This window comes from Carassius gibelio, chromosome B6, assembly GCF_023724105.1.
Source record: "Carassius gibelio isolate Cgi1373 ecotype wild population from Czech Republic chromosome B6, carGib1.2-hapl.c, whole genome shotgun sequence".
NCBI lineage: Eukaryota > Metazoa > Chordata > Actinopteri > Cypriniformes > Cyprinidae > Carassius > Carassius gibelio.
The window spans coordinates 10,675,008-10,689,745 of record NC_068401.1 but is presented as its reverse complement, the minus strand read 5'-3'; positions in this window follow the sequence as shown (position 1 = coordinate 10,689,745).

Genomic DNA, 14,738 nt, shown 5'->3' with positions numbered 1-14,738 from the left:
TTGCCAGAAAATATGGCATGGCGTGCAAAACAATACCTGCCTGAGGCTATAGCCACATGCTCTAGAGACTCAAAATTCCTCACTCCCATAGTCTTTCATTTCTAAAAGACAAAACCTGTATTCCCATCTAACTGCCCAGTAGAGTTATGCAGACTTTTAACACTGTTTTTAGCAATCTTGACAGGTGGACGCACACACCCTTTAACAAACAGGGTTTATGAAATGATGAAATATATCTTGAAATGCAATATAGGTTGCTCTTGGATGAAAGCATCTGTAAATGTAAAAAGGATAATGCCAGTCTTGTATTAATTTTCACTGAAAACAGTGTATTTATCATAAAGTATTTATGTTTTTTATTTATATTTACAGGGCTGTCAAGCAGGAGTTTCAATGGAAATAACAACTGAAAAAATATTTTTTTTTCCCCACAAAGCAATTTTTAGGGTCACCTTTTTGAAGTTTGACACGTCTTCTGTTGTGTCTCATGGAATAACGACACACCGTTGAGTAAATAATGTCAGAATTTTTCATTTTCAGGTGAAATATATCTTAAAAGCTTCTGAACTAAACATATCAACACACCTGTCAAATCAAAGGATAGTAGTGATGCAGGATGGACTAGAGAGCTCAATCCATTTAGTTTGGGTCTTCAAGGAGTTCCTGAAGGTTAATGAAGCCCCATTAAACAAAGTGTAACCCTTCCTATTGAGGCTTATCAGAAATGAATTATTCTAAATCAACCGTAACAATATAATCAAGAGGATTTGGTCATAGAGAGGCTGACATAGTCCTCATACGAACAATATTAACAGTATCCAAAAATGATTTGCTGAGAAGAAACGGTTATCAGATTGTAATTAAAATGAGATGAGAAACAGAATGATTGATTACTCAACACAGTGACAGAAAAGGTTATGGGAACAGGAACTCCAACTTAGTCTTTTTTATAGCTGGTTAATTTCTAGATTAAACAAGTTAATTCCAGGAATATGTCATCCATCAACTACAACACAGCTCTGTGAAATATTTTGAAGGCTTGTCAGTGAAAATATGAAGTGACAGGGTTTTACACCTTCACGTTCATTTGGGAAATCTACAGAGTCTAATTATCACTGGCAGGACAATCTTTACTTTATTGTGCCTTAAGATGGCACTCTTTACATGTGCTATCAGATGTTCTATAAGAAGTCAGATAGCAGGCCTACTTAACATTATTGTGGTGGATTCTAGGGCAAGCTTTCACACTATCATACTTTTTACCCGAGTGAATGTTTTCCAAGTAGGTTTATTTTTGCAAGTCAGTTCATGTATAATCACTTAACTTTTAGTGTTATCAGAACACAAGAGCAGGGCCGGTGGTCACTTCTATTTAACTGACATGTAGTCCATCTTACCTATGATGTTTGTACATTAACATATATCAATATATATGAAAGTCTTTACATTCATGTTTTAATTTTTAGCCAGTGCAGTTGAAATTATACCTACTTTTGTTTCCCAAAAAGTTAGTTAAATATATTATTCTGGTTTTTGTGTCCTCCAGCAACACTGCTGTCCACTGTGATCTTTAAAAACAAATAACGGTTATATTAATTTTTTCCCTTTCTAATACCAAATCAATACTGCAGGGGAATTTTTTTTTTTTTTTTTACTGTACATTAGCATTGTGACCTAATTAGAAAATCATCCTAATAATAGAAGAAGCTGCATTGCTGTGGCTGTCCTTCAGGGGGCAGTATCTCATCAGGGCTTTGTTTCGGATCGTTTGCAGTTCCACCCAGAATTGAAGGTTTCACACATTCTATTTTTACACTGCTGAATAATTCAATACAGAGCCATATATGATCAGTGACATTTCCTCTTTTCTAGCAGTCTGACAATGGGGTTGCATCACTTGATCCTCGATGTGGAGTCTAGAAAGTGATGTACAGCTGTGAAGCTATGAATAGCTTTGTTCTAGGACACAAGATGACATAAATGAATTTGTACAAAATGTCCAAAAACCTACCTCGACTTTCAACTTTAATTGAGTCTCTGTTTACGGAGATGATATAATGATGCTAAATGATGCTGTCATAATAGATTTCTTTGAGCATATTCCGCAACAGTCCATTGCCATGCTACTGAACCCCCACTGGATCAGTGACACAGGATTTCATCATTAAATTCCAATTTAATATGTGCTTTATGGCAAATAAGGACAGTAATATCAAAGAAGGAAATGAACTCTCCTAGGAAGAAAAAAGAGTGTTCAAATCTCATTTTTGACGCTTCCAAAGGCCCCGTATTTCTTTCGTTTTGATTGCATTTGGTGGGAGTGTTTTATAGGAGTTACTTCAGTAAGTATCTGGGGAGTAATTCTGCGCCTGAAATCACGGCTGCTGTTTTGTTCCTGCAAGGGGAAACCGGGTGATCCTTAAACTTGCCAAGTGTTGTTGCCATGGTAACATCACAGTTCATCAAGGTTCGGTGCAATAACAGGAGCCAAAGTTTAAATGACAATTATGGACTGACGCAAACTACTAAGTAATGGCACAATAGCATGCTGGTACTCGAACAACTAACCTTGATGAAATGATACTGTAACCAGGGGTGTACTTTGTACTTTTTTTTTTTAAATATACAATTGTTACAGTTTATTATTACTTATTCTTTATTTTTAAAACCATCTAACAATGGTAATGAGGATCATGTGACTTCTTGTGACCACCATCCTAGTAGCCTAGCTAATAGTGAGCTTTCTTTTTAGATGTTTAGTTCTAATGAATTGTGATTGAAGTAAAATGTAAATTCTATAAGAGCCTAATTAAAGATAAATATTAGGTGCTTAACATTAAAAATAATAAAGTTTTAAAGGGAGATTCACCCAAAATGAAAACTGTCGCCATTTACTCAACTTCACGTCATTCCAAACCAGTATGAATTTCTTTCTTTTGTGAAACATAATTTGAGAAATTCAAGACGTTTTTTGTCTACACAGTAGAAATCTAGGGTAAATAAAATGGTTTGGTGACATTCTACAAAATCGTCTTTTGGGTTCAACAGAAGAAAGCCATTTGGAACGACATGAAGCTGAGGAAATGTTGACAGAACTAATTAGCAGTCACTTTCCAGCAGTCTATCTCAAAATCAGTGCTTTACTGTCAAGTGCTTTTCTATCTGACAAAAATGCATTAGTACGTTTGTTGCATTTGTCGTGAATTCAGTAATATCTATCAGTACTCGTTTCGGTTTTATTTATTAATTCATGTACTCCAGTTGAAGGCCCTATGACCCATGTGATCCAACTTTTAAGGGGGAATTTGAGTGCCAGATGGGCTCGATTTTTCCCTGGCCAAATTTTAATAGTCCAGCCATTAACGTTAATTTTACATTTTACGATTGCAACTAATAAAAGGCTGAAAGTAGCTTAAAGTATATATAAAAAAAAAAACAGTAGATGCCCTGTAATGCCTGTTATCATTCTCACTACATGGACCTCATTTTGGTCAGTGAATTCTAATGTGTGTTGTTCACAGCAGGTGAGATATGTCTGAGAAAACTAAATATGCCCATCCAAGAAACCCCTCCGGCTCATTTGACTGGCTGTTTTTTTCTGTGACTCACAAAGGAAAAGGCATTACATCTCTCTATAACAACTGACAAAGAAGCTTTATCCCTTTACATCAATGCAGTCAAGCTCAAAACTCAATGCTTAGGTCAGTCCTGTGTTTCAAGGGCCTCCTTCAGAAAAATAACTGCGTCTACAGCAGCAGTCTTTTGGGAAAAGCCCTCATCTCTTGCCCTGTGGGAAACAATGAAAGCTGAAATGAGACAAAAATCAAAGTAGTCATCTTCCCAGACCTGCTCTTCACTCAAGAGCGGAATGAGTCCTGACAAAAACGATTGAACTGGGTAAAAATGTGTCTTTCTGTATTACGTGTGACTGTCGGATATTCCTGACCTGTAATGAATTCATTTCTAGGATTATTTTGTATTGAGAACCTGTGTGCCAACAGTAATTAAACCTGGAGTATTGGAAAGAAACCAAAGCAAGGAAATAAACGAAATCCCAGTTTAAACCAATTTAATTCCAATTTATGAATCATTGCAGGGTTCCTCGGAGACTAACCCTCAGAATCACTCTATGTCTTTCTGAAGCCATGTTTCACAGTTAATTTTATACTTTGTTTTCAAGAGCTAGAAAGGGAAAGGAAGACGCAGGTATTTTCTGGGAATGGAAATAAGTCACTGTCAGTTACAATAACTACTTTCAGTTATAGGCTATTGTATATTAATGTCTAGCAGACATTCTATGTACTTGTGATATGCCATTATTAAAATGAATCATTAGCGTATTAATCACTATTGCACAGTGTAAGAAAAAAACCCCACAGAATTAACTGAAATAATGTTAATATACCAAATAGCATTGTAATACCAATAGTGTATTGTAGTGCCATCCCAAAGATGTACAAAATGACATCCACAGACTTTTACTTTAACTGTTCCCTCCTGGTGAAATGATCTGCCCAGCTCAATACGAGCAGCTGAGTCCTTAGCCATCTTCAAGAAACACCTAAAACACATCTCCTCCATCTACACTTGACCCTCTAACACTAGCACTTATTCTATTTCTGTTTTATCTACTTATTTTTTTTTTTTTTTTTTTTTTTATGTTTTTACTTGACCATCTAACACTAGCATTCTTTTTCTTTTTTATTTATTATAAAAATAATTGCTACATGTACTGGGTTGGATTAACCACAAAGACTTGCCACAGCACTTACATATTATTGCTCTTTTGTTGGTTTTGTGTCTATTGTCTTCATTTGTAAATCACTTTGGATAAAATAACTAAGTGTAAATGTAAATTACTAAAAACGTAAAAAAAATATTTATAGTATACCGAAAACCACCTAAAAATAAATAAATAAAGCAATATGATCAAAGTTCATCACAAGTAGCTTGGACACTTCATAATGTCAAGGAATGTCAGTTTACTGAATGTAATTTTTTTGTTCTTCTTGACTATCAGTGAAGAAACTTGTGATAGTATTTTGCTGTTGAATTACAGCAAATGTCTTTTTAGATCTATTACAGTTTTTCATTTCATAGATTAGGGTAACATACCATTGACCAAAGTTTTTAACATGGGTCCTATTGTTAAAATTCTGATATTTATATATGGTTCAATGAACAAGGTGCTACATATTTAGCATTTTACTGTACCTCATATGTTTTTACCCCAAAGTTGAGAACCACATTCAGTAACTGTTCTAAAGTGAAAGATATAAATTAACAGTATGTCTTAAAATGACACTTTATTACATTTCAAATGCAATCTTAAAAGAAGATAGGCCATATACCCCATGGTTCCAAGCAGTCAACATCAAAATACATCTTTTGGGTTTCTGATTTATTCAAATATAGTTCACTATAAACTCTCTATTTTAAAACATATCACAAACTGTCCTTATTTCTGTCTAAGTTTGCCCTAAGGCCAGGAATGGACATGAATGGCTGTCCATTATAAATGAGCATAGGATAGAAAAACTGGGTCAGTGAAAGAAAGGTGAAGGATTACATATATATTGTGCTATCTATTTATCTTTCTATCTATCTGTCTGTCTATCTGTCTGTCTGTCTGTCTGTCTGTGTTTCTTTATTTCTTTAGTCTTTATATTCTTAATATGGAGGCCACAATGAATCCTGTGTTTTTATAACATAAGGGATAAGCATCACACCAACCTCCAATTAAACCAACCTCTGCCACTTCTTTCCGGCTGAAAAAGGTAGATTTAAAAAAGCAGAAAAACACTGCTGCCCTACTGTGACCCCAACCTGTTACAGGGGATGAAAGAGAGAGGGAGAAAGAAACGAGGAAGATGGATTAATTACCACAGTCACTTTCCACTGTCTGTCCAAGGGAATCTCTATAGGAATGTGGGTCCACCCAGACCCCTGCTGCTCTCTCCATCTGCTCAGCACAGCTCACTCCCTCAACAGTAGGCATATCAAAAGGTGCCTCGTTTCTGATGTACCTTAATTTCAGGGAGAGTTGAGTGTCAAGGATGTGGGGAGGTTGTCTTCTGGCTGCAAGATCAGTCATTTCTGTACCGTACGCTTTACTGTTGCATCCAATGGTTTTATTTATGTATTTACGTAATATTTTCATTTCATGTTTATTATTAATCATTTTAGCATTTCATGAAAATGCTCAACCCGATCTCACAGCAATTCGAACATTTTTCACAAGGTGGCTTATTCGTATGAATTCGTACAACCACACTCGTACAAATTCATACGATTGTTGCCAAACCGTTCGTATTTTACGAGTTGCACAATTCGTATGAATTTGTACGAATGACCTACACCTAACCCCGCCCCTAAACCTAACCGTCACTGGGGTTTAGACAAATCGTATAAAATCATACGAGTGAGGTCGTACAAATTCGTACGAATAAGCCACCTCGTAAAATACGTACGTATAGTCGTGAGATAGCGTTGAAATGCTAGTATGATATAAAATATACAGACTTTGCTCAAAGTGTAACAACTTTCCACTTTCCTTTTGTATTTTCTTTCATTTCTTTATTTTTGGCTCACATTGTGGTACTCCCTGTCAAAAATGACTGGCCTACAATATTGATTCTACATTTCTCGTTATGCCATATTATTATCAAATGCTGGAATCAATGTTAAAAAATGTTCAGTTAGATTAGAATTGCTTTAATATTTATTTTCAGAACTGATTGATCATATTGCCATATAGGCATCTGGTCTGAGCTAATGCACCTCAGATTTTGAGTGAACGTTGCCAAAATTATCACATTATTAATAATGTGTGTGTGTGTGTGTGCTTTCACTCAAAAGCCAAGGAGTTCCAAAAAGAAATACACTAAACGTCCAAATTGAAAGAAAACAAGTTGCAAAAAGATAAAATCCGAGATTTTACCATAATATACAATATTTAATAGCAATTTTCAAATTCCTGTCATTTTTGACCAGAAACACAAAATAGGTGTTGATTTTCAGCATAGCGCAAGGGTTATTTTATTTTTTTCACAATAGAGAGCACTATCATGTCTCAAACGCTTTTAAAGGTTGAATTCCAATTTAATTTCACTTTCCACACGCTTTTCACAGAAGGGATGAGATCAGGAGATGGCAGTCTGACAAATGATAAATGGGCACACATTTATTTTCTGCTAACTTGCCTGAACTGTACCAGAGAGCCCTGTAAAGATGTGGTGTGAATTTGCTTGATAAAACCGCATATGAAACGTCGCAAGTCATTTTCAAGTTTTTGCCGAGTGTCATTTAGAAGGAAACTTGTGGGGACACCGTGTTACAAATCTGCAGAATCTGAAAATGAGACATTCGAACTGCAGGTGGCCTCCAAAGATGACTGAACGTGGTGACACTACAAGGTGACATATTTCCAGGTCATTGCTTTGATGAAGTAGAAGGGGGAAATGAGGGTGTTGATCATAACCTCTGCCAAAAATATCTATTTTATGGCTGGAAAGTTGTTCTCTAAGCGGATATATATTGAATACAGTCTGGTTTGCAAAATGGAAGTCATAACGGGAAAAGATGTAGAGCTCATATTCCAATATCCAATGATGTGCTACAAGCAGCCTTCCCTAAAAAAGATTTTACGACAGTATGTCTATTTATCTCAAGTTAAAATGTAATGCTAATTTGGAATTCTCCATGAAAATTAATAAAGAGTTAAATAATTCAATGTGAATAAAACTATTTGCCGTTTGCCCTTGTGATTTCTCTGTGCTATTATTTTAGTATGCACATGATTGATGGACCTCTGTGTGCTAGCTGAATGAGAACTTTTGATCATTGGGAACAGAAATAGGAACATTTGCACACATGAATGATCAAACCGAAAGGAGACCCCTTTGCTCTTCACATACATACGCCAGGAGCGAAATGTTTTTCCACATCATTTTAACTGAAATCAGTAGAATAATGAATTTCACAATCCACTGCCTTCCTCTCTTCCTTTTACCAGTTCCTAGACGTGTGCTATTATTGACTGGCAAGCCGAAATCTCTTGGGATTACAGTACTTTGTTTAATAAATGTCCCATATAATCGAATCACAACCTATATATTGAGATGCACAATATGAAGTATACAACATCTAGCGGTTTAATATTCATGACGCTCCAGATGATGGTTTTAAATATTCATAATATTTGGAATATCATGGAATATCATCAGTATTCAGAGAAGTAAGTCGGCCGAGCCCCGACTGTAATCACCTGGCTGAGAGGTTTAGGTTATAACTTTATGATAACAGAATAGGTAATTTAGCAGTTCTTTGTAATTCCCTGCGGTCATTATATGCGATATATTAAAAGGAGCTCTAACTGAAGGTGATGTAGGCTTTGGCATAAATGCATTTGAAACAAATTAGCTGTATTATTGGAGAAGACAGTGAGTGGCTTGAAAAGATTAACGATTTGATCCTGATTCTGTCATAATAGGACACTGGTAAATTTGTTGTCTTGAATGCATAACGGCCCAGGTTAACACGGAACCTTTGTTGTCAAGTTATCCATGAACCTGTGAATGCAACTGAGATAAATAACACTTATTCACAGAGGAGACGTCAAAAAAATGATACAAGTGCAGTCACGGCAGCTGAAAAAAAATCAGGCCTTATTATAATGCAAGCAGCAATCCCTGCGTTGAAAAAAGAATTAGTTTTACAGCAGGAGAATAAAAGCACCAAATCAAGCCTTATCCCTGGCGCTTGTTTTCACACCAGCAAGGTACTGTATGATCACAGAAAGCATGTTGAATATGAAACATTCAAACCTTCGTTCAAAAACCATCCCAGAGGGCACATGACTGTCTTTGTCATCCCCGAGTATCTTTGGATCTTCGAAGACGCCGAGGTCCCTCTGCAGAGGGAAGAGAAAAACCTGGTTGAAATGCATCAGCTGCATTTAAATGAAGCCAAAGTAAGGGAATCAATTCAGGTGGTAAACTGAATTTACCACATGGAAACACCAGCATACATTTAAATTGGCAAGTAAACTTCAGTGCATCTCCTGAACTGGCTCAGCGAAGATGAAATGGACTCCAACCGGCTCTTCAACTATAGCACTATACGGCTGTTTACTTATGCTCTGCTTGTGTGTCTGCAGATATTGGGCCCTAACCACAGGGACCCCGCTGGAATTGAATAGCATTTCTCCTCACACAAACATGTTCGCCTCCATTGCTTCTGCTCCACAGTGGCTCGCCGAAATTGTCAGGCACTACAAATAAAAGCTCATGCTTATGTGTCAGGAGAAGCGGACAAAAACAACATGTGTGGATAAAGAGTTCTCCTGAACGTGAGGTGCGAATCGTCAATGTGCCCACCTTTAAACGGCGTTCAGAATGCCTGGAGGCCTTTTATCTGGCCTGTCTGCCTTGCCCCATCACTTCTCATTATCTTCTGGTGAATATCACAATCTAGCCAATTCCAGACTGAATAAGTTGCTTCCTCCCTTCTCCTAGGGTTTATTTGCCAGCCACGGGAGCGAGAAGGGAAGAGGCTAGATATTGCTGGTCATTTCCTGAACTACTCACAGCTCTCAGATGTATTTTATTTCCTGTTTTAATGAGCCCCTTGACAGCTAACGCTTAAAATGCTTGCAGTGTGAGCTCTGGCTTGGATGCGGGGTATCTCTGTATACAGAGGGAACCAAATTACTAATCAGAGATATGGTCTTGCACGGAGAGCTGCTTCATTTTTTTTTCTCAAGACCAGTGAGGTCTATCGATCTGAATTAGTTATTCTGAAATGATCAGGCCACACAAAAGATCTTTGAGAGCATTCGAAAAGACTGCCTGAGGGCAGTCCTTCTTGTATTTGAATGTGAGAAGGTCACCACATTCATATGAATATATTGATCTTTGCAAAACCTGTGACATGGCCTCTTTAAATAGCTTCCCCCCTCCCTATTCAGAGAGAGCTGAAGTTTTCAGCAGAAGGTGAAAATTCATTTTAAAGGTGTAATCATATTAGGGAAATTTCACAAAATTTCACTGGTAATGAATCTGAGTGACCAACTTGAACTCATTTTGGAAAACTTTGCATCCACATGCAAAATTACTCATCACGTAGATTTAAATGACACTTTTGTCAATGAAATTTCTGATTAAAAAGTTTTTTTTTTTTTTTGGTAACACTACACTTTAAGCCTTTAAGTATAATGCATTATAAAGGGTTATTGAAGAATATAATGCATTATAGTATATATAATATATATGTGTTTTGTAGTACATTATATATTGTCATAAATAATAAAAACTAAATTTAAAATGCACAGTGTAACAATGAATTGCTAAGTGTTTGAATGTATTAACTGTGGTTACAACAATTATTCATGGATTGTACAACACATTATGAGGTGCATTACAAAGCATAATTAATGTACTGAAACTACTTTTATAATGCATTATACATAAAGCCTTTAAGTAAAGTGTTACCATTTTATATTTTATTGACAAAATTCAAGACAAAAATGCATAACATGATGATAATTAAATTATTTTAATTAAAACTATGTTGACGGATAGAAAGTGAACACTGTAAATTCGCTGAATAGTGAAGGAACAATGGAAGCCTAAAGGGAAATATTTTGCTTGCTTAATTCATTCACTCAAATCTATTAAGTACACATAAGATTAATCACATATATATAGATGATATTTTGAAGAAGTTGGTGGCCCTTGAGTTCCACAGTACTTTTTTCCATACTATACTATTATCTTATTTTGTGTTCAGCAGAAGAAAGTAACTCAAACAGGTTTGGAACAACATGTGGGTCAATCAATAATGACATCTGTGTGTATGTATATATATAAAGCTGAAATAAATTATATAACTTCATATATATATATATATATATATATATATATATATATATATATATTTATAGGAAGTTATATAATTTATTTCAGCTTTACACTGTTATTTAGTTAAACTGACTGAAATTAATGTAAATAATACAGCATATTTTTAGATACGTCATAAAAAGACCAAATCTACTAAAAAGAATAAAAAAAAATAAAAGTAAAATATTAATACTACAAAATAAAGAGTGCATTCTTACATAAGCATAAAGAAAGTCGGATTGCTGCAGCAAGACTTATACTCATTGTTTCAGTGTTGTGAATACCATGGACAATCAGTTCAAGGCAATGGATCTAAATTGCATTTACGTTGAGCTCTGATAAAGCTGTTCTAGGTCTAAGTGCACTATGGGTAGTCTACCTTTCCATGTGAGAGGGTCAGGCAGATTATAACCTGCTTTGAAAATCCCAGTCTTCCGCAGCACTATCTGCAGGGGAAACTCAGCCTCTCTGATCACTGGCTTTAAATGAGATGTAAAATTAACTTCCAGTCTGGCATATGAAGGTCAGACTCTTGAAGTGGTTCTTTCAGTGAAACACTGTCTATTTTCATTGGAAAAATTCCCCAGGGCATGTGTTGTAATTCAGAAAAGGGAACCGACAGTGTGGTTTTCAGTATTTCTTTCATACACATATTGTAGCTTTTATTGTATTCAAATAAACTGAGCTACAGACCAGCTAATTCATAAAAAAATAAAAAACACTAATGATTAAAAAATAACATTCTGTCTTTTTACTTTTAAAAATGAAAAGTCGTCCAAGTTTTTACTTTGCAGGCACTATGTTCCAGTGTATTTTAAACGTTTTTATGTTAAAATCAAAGAACTGCAAGGACTCCCAACTGTGACCAACTGTGTTTGTACTGCTGGGCAATATCCTGTTGGCATCCACTGTCACTCTCTTTGATGATGCCAAGTGAGCATAACGCAGGATAAAATTTTCTTTTTCATTTTGGCAGAACAATAACTGTCAGTGTGGTGGATCTTTTGCATGCATAACTACATTCATCCCGTGATCTTCCTCCTGTAGACCATCTCTGTTTACAGAAATGAAACCTTTTGATGAACATATTAGCGTTCTGAATACATCTTTAAACAACTCTCATTATGCATTAATTACATCTTGCTTGCCGTGACTCCTGCTACTAATCAAAAGTGAAAATGTCATCAAAATGCCACTTTGATAATCAAAAATAGTAATATCATTCTTGTTTATCATTATTTACTCAATGCAGAATCCTTATAAGTCTCGGAAGCTAATATTATTTGACTTCAACTTCAGTCTTTCTTGACTTGGAATTTTACAGTTGAAATATGAATTATGACTCTTTTTGATTGCCAAACAGCATTTCTACAATGAATAACATCTGAACTGTATTTCTCCAACCACATCAGCCAGTCAAAATGCAATGTTTAAGAGAAGGTTATCTTTAATGACCCCATTTGTCACTGTTTGATACATCTTAAAGGTCATTCTCTTGAGATTAATTGAAGAAATAAATCAAATACTTCAAACTACCTGGCCTTGATGTCCACCGTGAAAATAATTACATTTTATGTTAAGATAATAATAAAATAATAATAAAATCCCATCACAATGATTACATAGAAATATAGTAAGGTTCCTTTTGTTAACACTAGTTAGTTAAGATGAATAATAAAAAATTAACAAAAACATTTTTACTAATTTATGTTTTGGTAGAAAACAATAATGTTAGCTATATTTAAATTAAAGAAAATATTTTAAAAAAATGTTGAAAGTTAGTCAACTCAATTTGTTTATTTAAATGTAGTTAAAATATACTGAATGCAATCACTTACCTTAAGAAATGTAGTAAATTCAATGTGTACTTCTAACGCATTTATTAATCTTAGTTAATATTGATTAACATTTTTACTAATATATTAATAAAATGAAAGGTTAAATCTGTTGATGTTATGTAATGGAACTGAGTTAACCTGAACTGTGGATGAACGGTTTTAACTAACTATTTTTATAAACAATGATAAATGAAAGTGCATAGTTAATGAATGTTTGTTGATACATGAACTAATGTAATGTGACCTTGTTGTAAAGTGATACCAGATTGCAATCCTGCAATGATGTTTTGAATGAATCAGTTGAATTGAACAAATCAGTTGAATGATTCAATGACTCACTCAAACGTAATGACTGTCAATTGGCAACTGAGAGTCATAAAATATATTTTATTTCTCTAGATTTTGAATTTACATCTCAAAATTCTGCCTTTTTTTTTAAATGAATTCTGAGCTTTTGCTTCTGCCACAGAAAAAAAAGTAATTGAAGAAAAAAATTGTACTTTTTATTTTCACATTTCTGACTTTCATTTTCACAATTGAAAGTTTATATCTCGCAGTTCTTGCGATTATAGGCCTCTATCCCACTTTTTCCCCTCAGAATTGCAAGAAAGAAGATAAAAAACTGAATTGAGAAAACCATAATCACAAGAAACAAGATTTCCAGTCGTGTTGGCCTGTATCAGCACTTTGGGAACATTGTTCAAACCATCAAATTCAAGGATGATTACAATAGTTGCACTGTATATGGATGTCCTCTGACTGCATACATCACATTTATTGTTGAGTGCATGCTGCTCTTCTAGTTGCTCTGCCCATACCAGACAAGTTACTGCAGGGTGCACAAATCATTCCTGGACTGCTCATGTCAGGCATGTAACCAATGTCATGCAAGCGTGAGGAAAAAAATATTCTGTGATTTAAGCCTCCAGCCAGGCTTACTTTTCAAGTAGCTAGTTCATGAAGAGATTAAACTTTCCCCTGCCCTGACTAACGTTATACTTTATTCTTTTTAACTTTGAATCGTTGGCATTCTTTTAGGGATACAGCTTGTTTAATACTGGTATAAAATAATAAGGACTACGGAATCTAAATGTGTTTCTCTCTTATAAAGGTTTTAGTAAGACAGCACAAAACAAAAGACCCTGCCACTGTGGTAGAATCCTGAGCGTCATTTATCTTGTCCATTATTTCAGGAGCTTCATTGTGTAAAAGTGTGAAAAGCTCCCATTTCCCTCCCATCTTCACAGAACTGTGTTGAGGATGGGGAGTAATAATAATCACAGCTTTCATGCATGAGCAGGTGGACTCAGTTCTGTGTGCTTGAGAGAATTTCAAAAGTCAATTCAGTTAAGTAACTGGCTTTGCTGTATTGTTTTGTCTTAGGTTACTTTCGCATGGATGAATGGATTCCTTTGATCAAGCCTCAAACTTGTTCCCTCAACAAGGAAGGCTGCGAGTAATTGTAAAACTGGGGTAATTGTGACACACTAAGTTTCTTCTTTCTATCACAATATAAGCCAGAGTGAAGACAGTTGCTTGGTAATGTTCTCTCTCTGTTTGAGTGAGAAAAAGGAGTGATTCATTGATTTGCAGGGATGAATCACTGAAAATCACATAGAATTATTTTATTATATATATATATATATATATATATATATATATATATTTTTTTTTTTTTTTTTTTTTTTTTTTTCATTTCTCAGTTGTTGGTTATAAGTTACAAATACTATTGTATCATTATTTGTAACAAAAAAGTAACAGAATAGAAAAACTCAAATATGTAATGAACATCATTTCATCCAAGTAATTAAGTTATTTAAAACAAAATTAGTCCCTAAAAGTGACTATTTAGAAATCTAAATAAAGGTGACAATTATTCAGAAAATTAATAATATTAAAGCACTTATTTTAATTTTGAGATGTGCTGTTTAGATTAAGCAGATAAATATAATGTATTTTTCATATTTTATATTATATTATTATATTTTAATTTATATTTAAT